This window comes from Chiloscyllium plagiosum, unplaced genomic scaffold (genome assembly GCF_037043375.1).
Source record: "Chiloscyllium plagiosum isolate Xiang-an unplaced genomic scaffold, Cpla_swu_hap1 HiC_scaffold_15, whole genome shotgun sequence".
Taxonomy (NCBI): domain Eukaryota; kingdom Metazoa; phylum Chordata; class Chondrichthyes; order Orectolobiformes; family Hemiscylliidae; genus Chiloscyllium; species Chiloscyllium plagiosum.
The window spans coordinates 8,113,809-8,133,938 of record NW_028270153.1 but is presented as its reverse complement, the minus strand read 5'-3'; the positions used below and the strand labels follow the sequence as shown (position 1 = coordinate 8,133,938).

At 41.7% G+C, this 20,130-nt stretch overlaps 1 protein-coding gene across 6 annotated transcripts in view; it reads right to left on the bottom strand.

Annotated features, from left to right (window-relative positions):
* LOC122560305 (syntaphilin-like) overlaps positions 1–20,130 on the bottom strand; it is an 85,220-nt gene that overhangs the window by 35,871 nt on the left and 29,219 nt on the right. For 3 of the 6 annotated variants that reach the window (XM_087994711.1, XM_043710882.2, XM_043710884.2), the window contains 2 exons: positions 16,726–16,867; positions 6,492–6,618 (listed from right to left, as the gene is read on the bottom strand). The gene's annotated coding sequence lies outside the window, so the exon portion shown is untranslated. The remainder of the gene's footprint in view (positions 1–6,491; positions 6,619–16,725; positions 16,868–20,130) is intronic. The other 3 variants (XM_043710883.2, XM_043710885.2, XM_087994712.1) reach the window with 2 other exon arrangements.

Genomic DNA, 20,130 nt, shown 5'->3' with positions numbered 1-20,130 from the left:
TGCTTAGTATTAAATTTAAACAATCTAATCTTCAGTAAAAATGACTAAAGGGAAGGGAGCCCGCAGTTCTCAGCAAGCAGGAACCCCTCCCCCACCCTCTCCAGCTGCAGCAGAGGCGTCCACAGCCGCCCCGGGGGACTAACCTACGGTGGCGAGCCTCGTGGGAATCATCTCCAAACTGGATGCGAAGATTTTATTGAAGAATCCCGAAGTCGATGGGACTCACTCTCGGCCATGCTGCAAAAGCACGACCGAGACATTAAGGAAATCGAGCGCTGAGTCGGAGGGGCGGAGCTAAAGGCCATGACCTCCGAAACTACAGCGCAATCAGCCGTGGATCGGGTCCGGACTCTCGAACAGTGAGTCCGACCTTAGAGAATCACATTGATGACCTCGATAATCGAGGTCGTCGAAAAAATATTCGTTTGCTGGACCTTCCCGAACGGGAAGAGGAAGGCCAGCTTACAGCATTTCTCGAGCAATGGCTGCCACAACTTTTAAATCTGGAAGCTGGATTAGGCCAGGTAAGGGTGGAATGGGCCTACCGGGTCGCAATACGCGGGCCCGGCTCGAACCAGCGCCCACGCGGTCCTGTTCCAGCTGCAGAGCTATAGGGAGAGGCAGATACTCCTAGAAGCCTCTAGAAATCTTGGAAAAGATTCCCAAGCCATGATCAATAAAGGATCCAAGATCATGTTATTCCAGGACTTTTCCCCAGCTCTGGTCCGAAAGAGGAAGGCATTCGATGAGGCAAAGAAGTGTTTAAGGGACTTAAATATTCAGTACTCCTTGCGCTATCCAGCGACACTACGCTTTAACCATGAAGGGTCAGTGTATAACTTCGGATCGCCGGAAAAGGCTAAGGAATTTTTGGACTCTCTTAGATAAATTGTAAGAGATAATGGATGTTGGTTTGCCTTCCCCCCACTCCGGTTTATATCCCCCACTTTTCTTTTGTTTTACCTTACTGTTTAATATTATCTTGGGGGGGTGGGGAGAGGGATTTATTTATTTGTTCTCTATTTAAAGATTTTCTCCCTCGCCTTGGGTTTTTTTTAATTATCCTATATAGATAAGCCGGGGGGTCTAGCTAATGTTGGTGGGGGGAGGTGGTTACCTTATTCTATTTTACCTCTGTCTCTAGGAGCGGGGTTGTTTTCCCTTGTTATTTTGTATTATTATATTTAATTATTATTTGTTGAGGTTATAATTTTATAGTTATATATGTTTATACATGGTATTAACATTACCAAATATATCCAGGTGTTGGTGTGGGTGGGGGTAGGGTGCTCACTGTTAACTCAAGCTTTGTAGTATATTTGAATTCTCCTCACCCTATTGAGGAGTGCCTGGGTCAAGGGTGGAGCACTGGTTGGGAGAGGATACGATGGCCCTTTGGAAAGGAAGTGACACCCTCTGGGAACAAGGGGGAAAATCTCCATTTAAATACGTTTTATTTTTTTTTATTATTTAGAAATAGTTTTTTATTATACTGTTGTGAGTGTATTAGAGAGCCTTTATTTTTGTGAATTTTATATGCTCTATGCTCGGGATGTTCTGGATAGGGTTTCCCCTCCCGAGGGGTCTCGGATTTGCCCGGATGATTATGGTTGATCAGTCGGTTAAGTGGTGCACCTGGAATGTCAAGGGGAGTAATTCACCAGTCAAAAGGAAGAAAATATTATCAAATCTCAAGAAAGAAAGAGTTGATATAGCTCTCCTACAGGAGACACACCTGTTGGATAAAGAAGATGAAATTACGACAGGGTGGATTTCAGGCCTTTTCTTCTTTTAGCTCAAAAAGTAGGGGAGTTGTTATTCTTATTCGGAAGAATTTCCCTCTCAAAATCCTAAATCAGATAAAAGACGAATCTGGATGATATATTCTGATTAAAACCCTTATAAATGGAGAGGAATATGGGATTTTAAATTTGTACTGCCCCCCGGCACACCCCTTTAAATTTAGAAGCCTTCTCAAATTTGATGGCTCTCGGTGCTCGTCATACAATTATAGGGGGAGATTTTAATTGTATTATGGATCCGGAAACAGATTGGATTCCCAAGAGTACTGCAGGAGTATCTCCCAGATCTTGACAATTGGTGGATCTGACCAAAGAATTAGGACTAGTAGATGTATGGAGATGCCTTCATCCACTGGGCAGAGATTTTTCTTTTTACTCCAATCCACATAAATGTCATACCAGAATTGATATGTTTTTTGCCCCCTCGATTTTTTAAAATTGCATATCATCCTGTAAAATAGGTAGTATAGCAATTTCCGATCACGCTGCTGTATATATGGAAATCAAGGTGAGGAACACTGAGACATTCCCCCGGCATTGGCATATGGACCCCTTTCTGATGAAAGATAGCAAATTTGTAAAGTACTTCTCTCAAGAATTTAAAACTTTTTTAGAAATTAATTCAGGTACGGCTAGCAACCCATCAATGATGTGGGAGACCATCAAAGCTTACGCGTGAGGTTTGATCATCTCCAACTCAGCGATCCAGAAAAAATTAAAGGGAGAACAACAGCGTCTGCTCGAAGCTCTCTTAAAAGCGACTGAAACAGCATACGCTGATAGACCTTCTATTATCAAATTGCAAAGGATTACGGCCCTTAGGACAGCTCTAAACACCACGCTTACCCAAACGGCTAAGAGGGAAATATTATTTGCAAAACAAAGGTTATATGAATTTGGCGATAAACCTGGTGGATACTTAGCATTTCTCGCAAAGGAAAAAAATGCCCCTCAAACTATCACATCTATCAAGGAAAGTATGGGTATTCTGACTCATGATCATAAAAGGATTAATGCAATCTTTAGAAAATTTTATTCTGATTTATATAAATCGCAGGATTGTGAAAACAGGACTAGGAGGATGCAATCATTTTTTAAAAATTTGACCTAACTCCAGAACAGGTATCGGTCTTAAATGCTCCCCTAACAGTCCAAGAAATACTTGACGCAATCAGGCAACTTCAGAGCGGTATGGCGCCCGGCCCAGATGGTTTTCAAGCTGAATTCTACAAAGAATGTATAGGAAAATTGGCTGGTCCACTTATGGACATGTATAACTATTCATACAGTCAGGGCTGTCTCCCGCCTTCGCTGAAAGAGGCAAATATCTCTCTTATCCAGAAGATTGTGCGTCATACAGACCAATATCCTTGCTAAATGTACATTTTAAAATCCTTTCTAAAACATTAGCATTGAGGCTAGAAAGGGTATTGCCACATACCATAAAGGAGGATCAGAATATTTTTTGACAGTATTCACTCTAGAAAACGACAATGTTTTTTGATTAGATTACTTACAGTGTGGAAACAGGCCCTTCGGCCCAACCAGTCCACACCGACCCGCCGAAGCGCACCCACCCATACCCATACCCATACATTTACCCCTGCATCTAACACTATGGGCAATTTGGCATGGCCAATTCACCTAACCTGCACATTTTTGGATTGTGGGAGGAAACCGGAGCACCCGGAGGAAACCCACGCAGACACGGGGAGAATGTGCAAACTCCACACAGTCAGTCGCCTGAGGCGGGAACTGAACCCGGGTCTCTGGCGCTGTGAGGCAACAGTGCTAACCACTGTGCCACCGTGCCGCCCACGGTGTTGTCGAGGAGAATACTGAGATACAGGCTACTAGACTAGGTGGGATTGAGGTTCACAAGGAAGGGGTATTAGAAATCCTGCAGAGTGTGAAAATAGATAAGTCCCCTGGGCCGGATGGAATTTATCCCAGGATCCTCTGGGAAGCCAGGGAGGAGATTGCCGAGCCTTTGGCATTGATCTTTAAATTGTCATTGTCTACAGGAATAGTGCCAGAAGACTGGAAGTTAGCAAATGTGGTTCCCCTGTTCAAGAAGGGAAGTAGAGACAACCTTAGTAATTATAGACCAGTGAGCCTTACTTCAGTTGTTGGTAAAGTGTTGGAAAACAGTTATAAGAGATAGGATTTATAATCATCTAGAAAAAAATAATTTGATTAGGGTTAGTCAGCACGGTTTTGTGAAGGGTAGTTCGTGCCTCACAAACCTTATTGAGTTTTTTGAGAAGGTGACCAAACAGGTAGATGAGAGTAAACCGATTGATGTAGTGTATATGGATTTCAGCAAGGCGTTCGATAAGGTTCCCCACAGTAGGCTTTTGTACAAAATGCAGAGGAATGGGATTGTGGGAGATATAGCAGTTTGGATCAGTAATTGGCTTACTGAAAGATGACAGAGGGTGGTGGTTGATGGGAAATGTTCATCCTGGAGTCCAGTTACTAGTGGTGCACCGCAAGGGTCGGTGCTGGGTCCACTGCTGTTCATCATTTTTATAAACGACCTGGATGAGAGCGTAGAAGGGTGGGTTAGTAAATTTGCAGATGACACGAAGGTCGGTGGAATTGTGGATAGTGACGCAGGATGTTGTAGGTTACAGAGAGACATAGATAAGCTGCAGAGCTGGGCTGAGAGGTGGCAAATGGAGTTTAATGCGGACAAGTGTGAGGTGATTCACTTTGGTCAGAGTAACCGGAATGTAAAGTACTGAGCTAATGGTAAGATTCTTGGTAGTGCAGATGAGTGGAGAGATCTTGGTGTCCAGGTACACTGATCCTTGAAAGTTGCCACCCAGGTTGACAGGGTTGTTAAGAAGGCATACAGTGTTTTAGCTTTTATTAGTAGAGGGATCGCGTTCTAGAACCATGAGGTTATGCTACAGCTGTACAAAACTCTGGTGTGGCCGCACTTGGCGTATTGTGTACAGTTCTGGTCACCGCATTATAAGAAGGACGTGGAAGCTTTGGAAAGGGTGCAGAGGAGATTTACTAGGATGTTGCCTGGTATGGAGGGAAGGTCTTACGAGGAAAGGCTGAGGGACTTGAGGCTGTTTTCGTTGAAGAGGAGAAGGTTGAGAGGTGACTTAATAGAGACATATAAGATAATCAGAGGGTTAGATAGGGTGGAAGGGAGAGCCTTTTTCCAAGTATGGTGACGGCGAGCACGAGGGGGCATAGCTTTAAATTGAGGGGTAATAGATATAGGACAGATGTCAGAGGTAGTTTCTTTACTCAGACAGTAAGTAAGGGTATGGAATGCTTTGCCTGCAATGGTAGTAGATTCACCAACTTTAAGTACATTTAAGTCGTCATTGGACAAGCATATGGACGAACATGGAATAGTGTAGGTTAGATGGACTTCAGATTGGTATGACAGGTCGGCGCAACATCGAGGGCCGAAGGCCTGTACTGCGCTGTAATGTTCTATGTTCTAGATTCCTCTTGAGGTGTATGCATATCCATCCACTGCAGTAAGGTCCCTCAGAGGAATTAAAGAGTCAGGAGATAGGCAAATGCTGTTAGACGTGGTTCCAGCTACTGCAGGAACATCTCATCCTTTGGACCCTTTACTTCAAAAGTGTTGTGTGCACTTTATCAATCTGTATCTCTCATGTCAATATTTCCCAACCCAATGGACCCGAACCCTTCACCTGGGCCATTCCAACTGTTGGAATATGGACTTTCAGACTATGAAATAAGCAGATTTTTAAAACATGAACACATAACAGGCTTTCTAAACAGCTTTCTTTTCATTGAGCAGCTAAGTGTAGACTGAAGCAAATATTGTGATGTATATGTTTGTTTCCCCTTTAAGAAGGTCAGGTGACCCAGAGGTGGGAGCTAGAAGGACAGTCTAGGACTGACTGTGGAGCTGAGAGCACACACAATGAAGTATTCCCTGTTCAATCTTATCCTTCATCTATGTCATCTTTGATTTATGGTTCTGGTGAGCTATAAACACAATAAATACATACCTTTATCACAACACACACATCAAGGCCAGAAATCTATACATGCACATGTTGTAGATACAAACATCGAGTTGCACCCTTTGATTAAATTTAAACTTAACTGATGAAGTAAACAAAATGCATGGTCTTAAAAAGATAAAAGTAATAACAACACTATGTGTACTTCAATGGTAGAATCAAACATTCTGTGCCTAATGAAGACTTGATGAAGCCATTGGGGAAGGCAAGCAGGTACCTAAGAGAGATTTTGATTAAGCAGACAGGGACAATCTGTTTCTTCTGGAATGACAGCTGGTAACCAGCAATCACAAATCTCAAATAAATCACAAGGGAACCAGAAGGGGAGATGTGGATACATTTATTTTCCGTAGTGAGTCATTGCGATCTGAAATGTGTTGCCTGCATGGTGGAGACCGATTTAATAATAAATTTCAGAAGAATAATTAACTAAATACCTGAAAAGGGAAGGATTGCCTAGCTTTGGGGAAAGAATAGTCAGGGAGATGGGGATGTGGAATCAACTGGATGGCACTTTCAAAGGGCTGGCACAGATCAATGGCCTCCTTCTTTGCCTTTTGATTTCATATTGACCTAACTGACCTTCTCCACACAAGCAGGAATCATGTCCTGCTAAATCTGTTGACTGTTCATGCAGTAAGAGAACATTCCAACATTACTTCACCTTACTGAGGCTCGGGTTTCTCTCCTACTTTTATTCCTTCTCAGCGGACTGCTTCCCGGGAATCCATTCTTCTTAAGCGTTGTATTTTCCCTGAAATTCCATTTGAAAGCTGCAGCAGCTATACCTCCTGTGAAGAGATAGTGTTTTAGTAAACTGGTCGCTGCCAACTAGGGTGAGTCACAGCCACTGGCATGGTTCTTTCTATAAAAACTTGTTAACAGTTAAACATGTCATTACTCTGCATGCCAGTGGCAACTTGGGGAGACAAGACCTGGATACAGAGGCTGTTGGTGTAATCTGCTCATGCAACGCAACCTGAGCTAATTAATGCTGACATTCAGTCACACATCACTGAAGCTATTGTCTTTGTCACGAGAATTTTTCTCTTACAGACACAGAGATGGCCCCTTTGTTGAGTACAGTGTGGAATCATTAAAACACCAGACCTGCGGTTAATTCATGAGACTGTGAGCCCACCAGACTGATTATCCTGTGTAATACTACCTCATTGTTAACCTTCAAATAAATGAAGGGCTTGCATTTATACAGCACTTTTCATGACCAGTGGATGCTGAAAACTGCTTTATAGTCAGTGAAATACTTTCAAAATGTACTCACTGCTATAATGTCAAACAGCAAACTCCCACTAACAGCGATTTGATGATGACCAGATCATCTGTTTTTTTTACTATGTTGATTGCTAGATAAATGTTAGACAGGGCACTGGGAAGAATTGTTCTACTCTTCTTTGAAATAAGGCCCTGGGATTCTTGTACATCCACCAGAGGACAGATGGGCCTTTGGCTTCACATCATCAAAATCTGGTCTCCCCGATAGTCAGCAGCCCCTCAGTACTGCACCGGAGCGCCAGTCTAGACTTTACCACCTCATAACCTGGTGTGGAACTTGAATCCAAAACCATGTCGGGGAGCTCCCAGTTGAGCCACAAATCAAGTTGATAAATTCACGATGACATTCTTGACAGCACTCTGAGGGAGTGTTGGGATGGCAGAACTACTGTCTCTCAGATCAGACATTAAGCCACCCATCTATCCACTCGGGATATAAAAGATCCCATGGCACTATCTCATTGAAAAGCACCCTAGTCAATATTTAACCCTCTATCACCATCTCAAAAACAGATTGTCTGATCATTAAGACATTTCTGTCTGTGGGAGCTAACTGTGAGCAAATTGGATGCTGCATTTCCTCCAGTGACACTTAAAATACTTGGGTGGCTGGAGAGTACTTTGAACATTTTGCATTTGTGAAAGATATTATAAAAGTTCAAATCTAGCTTCCTTTGCTCACCAAGTTTATTTTAAAAAATATTTCCAAGTGCTTTCTTCTGCTGGCCAGTCTGGCACCTGGCGCTGTTTTGAGCAAAAGCGACAATTCAGAACTTCTACAAATATGCTTTCTCACATTGTACAGTTCCAGCCTATGAAAGGAGCACAGAAATACAAACATGGAATCCTCCATCTCAAAAAGAAAGGGCTGAGGGATGACTTGCAAAAGACTTAAAAATTAAAAGATTTAATGGAGTAAACAATGAGAAAATGTTTCCACTCGAGTCCAAAATTAGGAGCCACAAATAATGACAACTGCGATTAAATCTAATGGGGAGATCAGATCAATCCTCTGTACCAAGAGAGTGGTAATAGTGTGGAAATCACAGCCAGAGGTAGTGACTGAAGTGAACAAAACCACTACATTTAAGGAGATGTTGGAAAAGAGGGGATAAGGGAAGGAATAGAATGTTATTCTAATGAGTTGAGATGAATAGGGTTATGGAACTATCAAAACAAAGAGAATAGGAACAGGAGTAGGCCAATTGGACCTGCAAGCCTGCTCTGTGATTCTAGCGTACCATCTTATATGAATGGTCTCTAGATAAACTCTATCAAAGTCTTTGAAAATATTTTTTAAAGCCCTAGTAAGTGACCATACGGTCTTAGAAATATAGAGAACTGGAGCATGAGTAGGCTATTTGTACCATTCAACCTGGCTACTGGCAAACCTTTACTGCAGTGTTATACTGCCAATCTCTCCCTATACCACATAACACTATCTTCCAGAAATGTATTGATTTATTTCTTAAATATATTCACTGACTTAGCCACCACAGCTTTCTGTGGTAGAGAATTCAACAGATTTATCACCTTCCGAGAGAAGAAAGTTCTCCTCATCTCAGTCCTAAATGGCCCACCCCATACTCAGAGACACTGCCCCTGTGTTTCAAATCCCCCTTCCCCACCAAAAGGCTATGCAGGAAACATCATCTCCGCTTCCACCTCTGATGAAGGTCACCATAGATGCTGTCAGGCCTGCAGTGTTTCACCAGCAATTTCTATTTTTATAAGATTACCTTGCTCCTGTACTCAAAACACTCTTACAATGAAGGCAAATATAGCATTAGCCTCACCATTTACTTTCAGTGACCAGTATACAAAGACGGCCAGATCACTTTTGAAATCAACATTTTGCAAGAGAATAGACACACACTCTCTCAATCGTTTTCTGATATGGAAATCCAGGCATCTCTAATAACATACTTGTAAATCTTCACAGGAACAGGCCCTTTGGACTGCCATGTTTCTTCTGATCACGATGCTGGACTAAACTAATCTCATCTGCCTGCACATATCACTCGACAGTACAACCTCGATTATCCAAACATCGATTATCCGAATTTCAGACTAGTTGCACAAGATCTCAAGGTCCTGATGCTTGCATAAACTGTGTTATCCAAACATTCAATTATCTGAACAAAATACTCCCCCCATCCGTGTCGTTGGAATAATCGAGGTTGCCCTATTCCCCTGCCTGTTTGGAAGTCTGATTTAAACATGACTATCATATCTGCTTTTACCATCTCCTGGGGCAGCACGTTCCAGATACCTACCACCCTCCGTGTAAAACATCTTGCTTCCCACATCTTCTTTAAACTTTCCCCCTCTCACCTTAAACCTACAGCCCCTAATATTTGACACTTCCATCTTGGCAAAAAGACTCCAACTAACCATCCTATCCAAGACTCTCATAATTTTATATACTTCTATCAGGTCGCCCCTCAGCCTCTGACACTTGAAAAAGCTCTTCAATTTGCCTGAAATGTCGACTCTCCTGCTCCTTGGATGCTGCCTGACTTGCTGTGCTTTTCCAGCACCACACTGTCGACTCTAATCTCCAGCACTGGCAGTCCTCAAGTTTGTCCAATCTCTCCTTATAGCTAATACATTCCAATCCAGGAGTAAATTTCCTTTGCATCTTCTCCAAGGCCTCCACTGCTCCGAATGTGGCCCAAATAAGGTTTGATACAGCTGCAATATGACAACTTCTATACTCAATGCCCCAACTGATGAAGACAAGCATGCTATATGTCTTCTTTACCACCTTGTCCACTTGTATTGCCACTTCCAGGAAGGTATGGTTGCACTGTAAGATGCCTCACGATATCAATGCTCCTCAGGGTCCTGCCATTTATTGTATATTTTCTTCTTGCATTTGACCTCCAAAAATATCTCACATTACAATCGTGTGGATTAAACTCCTTCTCCCACTTCTCTGCCCAGCTTTCCAACCGATCTATATCCTGCTGAATCTTTTGACAACCTTCCCCTCACTACCTGCAACTTCACCAGTTTTTATACCATCTGCAAACTTTCTAGTCAGACCACCTACATTTTCAACAAAATCATTTTTACAAATTATAAACAACAAGGGTCCTAGCACTGATCCTTGTGGAACATGATTGGTCACAGATCTCCAGGCAGAAAAACACCCCTCCACAACCACCTCTGACTTCTATGACCAAAAACATTTTGTATCCGACTTACCATCTCACCATGGATCCCGTGTGACTTAATCTTCTGAACCAGCTTATCATGAGGTACCTTGTCAAATGTTTTACTAAAGGTCCAAATAGACGACATTCTCTACTTTACCCTTATTAATAATTTTTGTCACTTTCTCAAAAAAACTCAAATTTGGTCAGAGGGAAATGAGACTGGGTGGGTTGCTCTTCGGAGGGTCGGTGTGGACTTGTTGGGCCGAAGGGCCTGTTTCCACACTGTAAAAATAAATCTAATCTAATCTTGTGAGACAAGACTTCCCCTATACAAAGCCATGCTGATTATCACTAATAAGTCCATTCTTTTTCAAATGCAAGCAAATCTAAGAATCTTCTCTAATAATTTCCTTGCCTATAATTTCCTTGACTTTCCCTGTTGCTCTTCTTAAACAAAGGAACAAAGTTGTCTATTCAGTCTTCTGGGACCTTGCCTGTGGCAAAGATTTCTGTCAAGATCCCAGCACTCTCCTTCTTTGCCTCCCTCAGTATCCATCGATAGATATCATCAGGCCCTGGGGACTTATCTACCTTAATGCTTTGCAAGGCACTCAACACCTCCTCTTTCTTAGTACCCAGGAAATATCAACATATCCCTCCATAATCTTACCATCGTCCATGTTCTTCTCCTTGGTGAATATTGATTTGAAGTACTCATTAAGGACCTCACCTTCTTCCTCAACATAAATTCCCTCCACTGTCCTTGAGTGGATCTACCCTTTTCCTAGCGACCCTCTTTCTCCTAATATGCATATAAAATGAACTAGGATCCTCTTTAATTATTTTGGAGATAGTGATCATTATTCAGTTACTTTTAATATAGTTATGGAAAAAGACTAACATAGAACAGGAATTAAAGTTCTGAATTGGAGTTAAACCAACTTTACTAAGCTGAGGATGGAGAAAAAGTAGACTTGAAACACCTATGAAAGGTAAATCAGTGTTAGAGCAGTGGGAAGCATTCAATGAGAAGAGTTGTGTGATTCAGAGTAAACTTTTTAGTAATCATTCATGAGATGAGGGTAACACCAGCTAGGTCAGGATTTATTGCTTATCCCTAAGAGTCAACCACGTTGCTGAGGGTCTAGAGTCACATGTACGCCAGACCAAGTAAGAACAGCTGTTTTCTTCCCTAACCAACATTAGTGAACCAGATGGAGTTTTCCAACAATCGGCAATGATTCTTAATTCCAGATTTTCATTGAATTCAAGTTCTATCATTTGCCACAGCAGGATTTGAACCTGGGTCTATGGATTAACAGACCAGCAATTAATACCACCACACCACTGCTTCATTAATTGTGCACCCATTAAAAAAAAAGGGTGGGACAACCAAATCTAGAGGCCCCTAGATATCAAGAAGCTCACAGGGTAGATTGGTGTAGAAAAGGAAATTATGTCAGATTCTGAGAACTCAATACTGCAGAAACAGGTGTTTCAAAAATGACACAACACCAGGTTATAGTCCAACAGGCTTATTTGGAAGCACCAGCTTTCGGAGTGGCTGCTCCTTCATCAAGTAGCTATCTGGTGAAGGAGCAGCGCTCTGAAAGCTACTGCTTCCAAATAAACCTTTTGGACTATAGAGTCAGAGATAGAGTCATAGAGATTTTAAAATTTGGCCAGCCCAGTCCAACACTGGCTCCTCCACATCAAAAATATAGGGTTGAAATCAAAGGAAAATTAGGAAAACAAAGACAGACATGAAAGAATATTGGGAAGGAAAATCAAGGAGAACTCAAAGATCTCTTATCAATCGTTAAGAGTAAAGGATTATTAAGGATAGAGTAGAATCATTATAAAAATAAAATAGTAACCTATATGTCAAGACAGAATACGTGAGCATGGTTCCTAATGAATATTTTGTGTTCATCTTCACAGAAGGAAGGGTGATGAAGACTTTGTAGTTAAGGAGAGGGCACAGGAACTATTTGATTTGATAAACATTGAGAGAGAAGGTATTAAGGGAATTAGCATCCTCAAAATGGGATAAATCACCAGGGTCAGATAAAATATACCCCAGGCTGTTAAAAGAAGCCATGGAGAAAATAGTGGATGCTCTGAACATCATTTTTTATCTTTTGCTGGCTACTGGAGGGTTAGAGGAATGTTAATGTTGTACCGTTGTTTAAAATGGAGTGAGGGACAGATAGGTCAATCAGCCTGGCCTTAGAAGTAAGAAAATGATTGTTAGCAATTCTGAGAGACAGAGTAATTGGTCACTTAGAAAAACATGGATTAATCAGTTATAGTCGGCATTGATTTGTTCAGGGAAGATTGCGCCCAACTAACTTGATCACATTTTTTTAGTAAGATAACAAGAAGAATTGATGACAGTAAGTGTACTTGACAAGGTCTACATTCATCTTAACAAGGTCTTTTACGAGATCCCACATGGCAGACTGGTTTAAAAAAAGTCCATTGCATCCAGGGAAAAGTAGCAAGCTAGATATAAAATCAGCTTAGTGGCAGGTAACAAATGCTGACTCGTGTTTTTGTGACAGGGAGGCTGTTTCCAGTGGTGTTCCTCAGGACTCAGTACTGGACTTTCTGTTTTTTGTAGTACATGTTCATAATTTGGACTTAAATATAGGGGACATGAACAAGAAGTGTCCAAGTGACTGAAATTTACTTGTGTAGTTGATAACATAGTTGCAGGGGGAAGCTGTGGACTGCAGGAAGTTAATGAACTTGTCAGGTGAGATTTGAAGTGGCCAATAGAAATCGCGATGAACTGTGAGATGATGTTGCTGAGGAACATGGCAAAGGAATACACAAGTGGGAGAATACCGAGTCATGTTGAGTAAGTCAGCCATGATCCAAGTGAGTGACAGAGCAGGTTTGAGGGACTAAATGGCCTCCTCCTGTTCCCATTTCTTAGTCTTATGGTCTTAGTGAGTAAACTTGGAGTGAATGTGCACAGATCCCTAAAGGTAACAGGTCATATTGACCAGGTGGTTAAGAAGGCATATGTAATTCTCTTTATTAACCAAGACATCAGATATAAGATCAGGTAGGTTATGCTGGAACAACATAAAAGGTTAGGCTGCAATTTGAATAACGTGTGCTGTCCTGGTCACCTCATTACAGAAGTATGTAACTGAACCTGAGGGCACACAGAGGGAATTTACGAGGATGTTGCCAGCACTAGAAGAATGAAGCTATTGGGTAAGATTGGATAGTTTAGATTAGATTACTTACTTACAGTGTGGAAACAGGCCCTTCGGCCCAACAAGTCCACACCAACCCTCCGAAGAGCAACACACTCAGACCCATTCCCCTACACCTAACACTACGGGCAATTTAGCATGGCCAATTCACCTAACCTGCACAGTTTTGGACTGTGGGAGGAAACTGGAGCACCTGGAGGAAACCCATGCAGACACAGGGAGAATGTGCAAACTCCACACAGGCAGTTGCCTGAGGCGGGAATTGAACCCGGGTCTCTGGCGCTGTGAGGCAGCAGTGCTAACCACTGTGCCACCGTGCCGCCCACCAGGCGGGGTGTTGTTCTTGGAACAGAGGAAGCTGAGGGGTGAGTTCATTGAGGTTTACAAAGTTGCGAGGGACCTAGATAGAGTGGATGGGAAGGGCCAATATACCTCAGCAGGGGATATAGATTTAAAGAAGCTGGTGGAAAGATTTGAGGGAAGATGAAAGAGTTTTTTACCCAGTGGGTTGTTGGGGACTAGAACTCGGTGCTTGAAAGGGGAGTAGAGGCAGGAATACTCAATTCATTTTGAAATTGTCTGGATATACACTCAAAGTCCCATAAAGCCAAGGGATATGGATTCAGAGCTGAAATGATTTTCACATTTTCTAAATATTTCGAGGATTGTGCTGGGATTTGGGAAGACAGAGTGAGCGGTCCTTTGAAGGGCCAGCATGGGACACTTTGTGTTGAATGGTCACCTGGGACATCTTGTTGGCATTAAAGTGCTACCTGATTGTATTTTCAGGCAGGATCTTAAACCAGAAAGCAGGGCTCTCTTGTGACACAAAGGTAGTGGTCCTACCCCTGGACTGGGATGCCCAGGTTCAAGTCCTACCTGCTCCACCGGTGTGTAGTAACATCTCAGAACAGATTAGTTAGAGAACTAGGTTAAATAAAATAAAACACTGACAGCAAGGGAGGGGCAGCATTTCCACTTCAAACAGACATTTAAATATGTAGATAGGGATCCAACAGCAGCGATAGGACTCTTGACGGCAATTGATTTTGTCGTATTGCAATTAGCTTCCGTCCACAATTAAAAATTAATCCTCTCCCTGTTTTGTCCAGTTCTATTTTTAAAAGTTGTGAGATACAAACCTCATTGCTTTTCTTTGACTAATTTGATAGTTTCACACTCTTGTGAGTCAGTATTGTATAAAAGCAGCTTGTGTAGGTGGGTATACAAAAGACACTGTCATCAGGACGTCTGAAAGCTCGCAAGTGCCTCATAAACGTAAAGAGTGCTAATTGTGTGCTGCTATGTAAATCCAGGGTGTATTAACATACTAGGTACAGACCTGTTTCATGTCAGCCATACAGCACTAATAATGATTGAAATGCCTCTAACTTTCTGGAATCAGAACAGAAAACCTTGAAAATACTCAACAGGTCAGGCAGCAACTGCAGAGACAGAAAAAGGGTTAACATTTCAGGCTGTTTACTTTTCATCAGAACATTTTGATACAGTTTTGTTCTTTTTGCTTTATGGTGAGTGCCAGTGACCGATTCTGGGTACTGGGAATTTAAACCGAATGAATATGCCCCAGTCCCTGGATCCCCAAAGGAAAGGCTCTAATGTAAAGGACAGATTTACATTTGTTTTACAAGATGGTTAACCCAACCTATTAGCAGCCTTGTAAAGCAAAATAGTGCACCCGAAATAAAATCAGAAAGTATTCTGAAAACTCAGCAGGTCACTCAGTATCAGGGACAATGGAGGAAGGTATTTTAAACTTTTACATTTTTGAACTGTAAGCTCATTGAACAGAACCATGCCTATATTACAGGAGTTACACTCTACATCACAGTTCATATATACTTTATTAAATGTGAAGCCCTTTGTCCTGATATTCAAAAAATCAAAGTAGAAAAAAAATAGAAATTGGCGGAAAAGCTCAGCCGGCCTAGCAGCATCTGTTGGAGAGAAATCAGTGAACTTGACCCGAAACATTAACTCTGGTGTTTCTCTACAGGTGCTGCCAGACTTGCTCTGCTTTTCCAGCAATTTCTATTTCCAGCAATTTACAGCATTCACAGTTCTTTTGGTTTTTATCAAGATAGAAAAACAAGTTTTTCTCCACCTTCCACATTACATGGACGTTGCCTTGCTGAGTGTTTCCCGCATACGTTGTTTTTAATACAGCCCTTTGGATGGTCTCAGAATACAAAGCAATTTATAGACTATTAAGTATATTTGAAATATTGTCACAATTGCCATGTAGGGAACATGGCAGCAACTTTTAACACAGCAGCCTCTCAGCACAGTTTTTTTAACAACCAGGTAATCTGTTTTCAGCAATAGTTATTGGCTAAAGCCAGGAAACCAGGGAGAATTCCCCTACTTTCCTTCAAGTTGACACCATGAGATCCATTACAGCCACCTGAGAGGATAGTTGGGACTTTGGTTTAATGATTCATCTGAAAGATGACACTCCTGACATGGCAGCACTGCCCCCAGCAGTACTGCACTGAGAATCAAAGGGATGTGCAACACAGTAACAGACCCTTCAATCCTACTTGTCCATGCCGACCAGACATCCTAAAATAATCTGATCCCATTTGCCAGCACTTGACCCATATCTCTCTAAACCCTTCCTATTCAAGTATCCAACCAGATGCCTTTTAAATGTTGTAATTCTACTAGCCTCTGCCACTTCCTCTAACAGCTCATTCCATTCTCGCACCACCCTGTGTGTGAAAAAGTTGCTCCTTAGGTCCCTTTTATATCTTTCGCCTCTCACTTTAAACCATTGCCCTTTAGTTCTGGACTCCCCCACCCTGGGGAAAAGGCCTTGTCTATTTACCCTGCCCATGCCTGCAACACTACAGGATAAAACAGCCCCAACCTATTCAGCCTCTCCCTATAGACTAAACCCTCCAGACCCGGCAACATCCTTGTAAATATTTTCAGTGCTGGAGAGGATTGATCTAAGTTTTGGGCACCAGTCTCTGCAGTGAAATGAAACTACAGTCTTCTGATAGAAAGGATAGAATGTAACCCACTGAGCCACTGAATCTACAAGACCTTCATCCGGACTATTAACATGTGTTTTACCTTTTCGGACATACTGCAAGATTCCAGCAGTTTCTGTTTATTTGAAAGCAATTTTAATTACTACTCACTGTGACCAGACAGATGAAGACATTAAATAGAGCTTTTCTGAACTTACCCTGGAGAATGCAGTGGATTTTTTTCTTCACTCTATAAACCCCTGAGAGTAGTAAACAGTCTGAGGCTTCAGTAAGTCTGTCATTCTGTCATGTTGATGAACCAGCAGGCGTGTCAGCAGCTAAAATGGACATCCTTCTGGGCTAGGCAATAAGGGGAAGGTGAATTTAAAGGAAAGGACATTTCTGTTATGTGGGCAGACCACACATTTAACAAAACAAAACATTGAAGCACCCTCACATGTAATGGTGGCTCTTTGTAACATTATTAAATACTCAACAATATATTTTTAATAAAAATTGAGCCAGATCTTGCTGGAGAATGTTAATTGACACATGCCATTCACCATTATTAATGCGTTAATCATACTGAATGATGAATTTCCTGAACTTGTTGATCAATCTGCACTGCTCTATTTCCTTCATATAAACCACATCCTGCCCTTAAGCTTGCCATTAATTTTGTGGAGTTGTTGAATTTACACTTAAACTACCCTTTAAACTCACTGTTAACTTTCCTTTCTGTCTCTAATTTACTCTCTCCCTTAATCCAATTATTTTCTCTCTCTCTTTATTTCTCTTCCACAATCTGACATAACTCTACTTCGCTTCCTTTCCATCCCTATCTTTCCTCGGTTGCTTGTCCATTCTTAGGTCTTGTGGTTAAGAAGATGATTCATTGGCTCTGATGTTGATTGAGGTCCCACTAACCCTCACCACACCATTTTCAGCTCATTCTTCCAGTGAGTAACAGTGCTAATGGTATTTGAACTCCAAAGCAAGGTTAATATCTTAATGCAAGGCCCTTTATCCCAGAAAGTTCCTCTTCTTTAAAGAATTGTACTTAATTACATTTTCAGCCACTGTCCCATTACAACTTCATTTTTTTCAATTTCATAAGTCAACACTGCCTTCAAGAAGAAATTGGATTGGATTCTGGTGGAACAAAGATTACATGATGTTCAAGGTTTGTGAGAAGATTTGTAGCTCGGGTGCTCGATGTTGTGGTTCTGTTCGCCGAGCTGGGAATTTGTGTTGCAGACATTTCGTCCCCCGTCTAGGTGACATCCTCAGTGCTTGGGAGCCTCCTGTAAAGCACCGGAGGAAACATCACAGAAGCGCCTCATTGGAGGCTCCCAAGCACTGAGGATGTCACCTAGACAGGGGACAAAACGTCTGCAACACAAATTCCCAGCTCGGCGAACAGAACCACAATCACATTATGTAAATAACATTTAGTTCAAGAGATTCCTGGATTAGTTCTAATTATTTGTGCTATAAGAGATATCTCTGGATGCAATCTTGTAAGGAGAAGCTTTCCTCAATGTTTGCCTTAAAGATTATGGAGATGTGGTTTAGAGAATTGCCATCAATCCCAATTCTTGAACAAGTCTAAGGTTTACTAAGACTAAGGTCTAAGTGGAGAATGATAACCATATGGAATGCTTTGTAGAAATCACACATTCTTGAGTACTTTGTAGTGAGCGAGAGTACAATTAGATAACCACAGGAACACTAGATAAGAGACATTTTTATCTCTTATGAGATTGTGATTAGGCCTAAGATTACAGACCACAAAGCTTAACTGCAGACTGAAGCAAATTGAAGAAGATTACTTACCCCACCCAGAGGCAGTCACTTAGGCACTAGAAAGTGGAGTTATTCAGAAATTTCTGAGTTAACCCTTTCAGGTCAACTTCTCTAAACAATAACCTCAGGGCTTGGGCAGGGTTTTCCCAGAGTATTTCTTCCCCTTAGTGATTCTAAATGTGTCCTTGTTGTTTTTATCCATGATGGTCAAAGTCAGTTTCCACTGCACCACACAGCAGCATAGTGCAGGGACTCACAATTCTCAGGTAAAGACAAACTGCCCAACACTCAGTCCACACTTACTCATTGCAAATGCACAAAATGAGAAATTATATTTCTGTAAAGCTCTGGTTGGACTTCATCTGGACATCACCTCAACAATAGCTTGTATTAAAAAAGCATTGTTAATGTAATTTTTCAAGGTTGCATCCAGAGATATCTCTTATAGCACAAACGATTTGATCTAATCCGGGGAATCTCTTGAACTAAGTGTTGTTTACATAATGATGCCAACAGCGTGGATTCAATTCCCATCAGTGGTTTGAGGTTACGATGAAGGACTCTCCTTCTCAACCTCTTCCCTCGCTTGAGCTCTGGTGGCCCTCAGGTTAAATCACTAGCAGTCGCTTCTCAACTAATGAGAAAGTAGCTCCGATGGTCTGGTAAGACTATGGTGACACAACAACAATAACAACATTTACATAATGTGATCTCTACTCCACCAGGAACCAATCCAAACTTTTCTTGAAGACACAGTGTTGACTTTTGAAATTTAAAAACAATGAAGTTGTAATGGCACAGTGGCTGAAAAGTGTAATGTTCTTCACACCAACATTACCAAACAAAATCTGACATAGACTCACGTGAGGAGATCTTCAGAAAGGTGACCAAAAAGTGGGTCAAAGAGGTAAATTTTGAGGATCCCCTTGGTGGGAACACGGCAAGAGGTTTTGCATGGTATATTAATCTAGAAGGGGATTTATCATATATCCATCAGAATGATGCTAGGGATTAAAGATGAAATTGCAAGGAGATGGTGAACAGATGATGTTTATATTTTAACATATATAGGAGATTTAAGGGTAATCGAATGTAGTGTTTTCAGGTGATCAAAGAACTTGATTGGACAGGTAGTGAGAGATTATTTCCTTTGGTTGGAAGTGTCCATAATCAGTATGAGGAAGTTAGGGGACTATTACAGGAAGCATTTCCTCAAACAATGGATCATGGAAATTTAATACAATACCCACTCCTCAAAAGGCTACTGAGGCTGCAGTCAATGGAAAATTTCAAAACTAACAGCGATTTTTGCTAAACAAAAAAATCTAAGAACAACAGATGCCGGAGATCAGAAACAAAAACAAAAACAAAAATACAGACTAATGCCATTTACAAGTTTGCTGATGACACCATCATAGTCGGTCGAATCTCAGATAGCGACAAAACAGACTACAGATGGGAGGGGAAGACCTGGAAAAATGATGCACTGAGAACAACCTAGCTCTCAATGCCTGCAAAACCAAGGAACTCATTATTGACTTTCAGTGGGACAAATGGAGAGTGTCAAGCTCCTGGGAGTGGTCATCCACAACAAGCTTTCTTGGACTCTTCATTTGGACGCACAGGTTACAACGTCTCTTCTTCCTCAGGCAGCTGAGGAAATGTGGCATGACAGCGAATACCCTTGCCAACTTTTATAGGTGCGCCATCGACAGCATTCTGTCTGGATGTATCACTATCTGCTATGTGGCAACTATACCATTCAAGATTGGAGACAGTTATAGAGAGTGGTGAACTCGGCCTGGACAATCACAAAG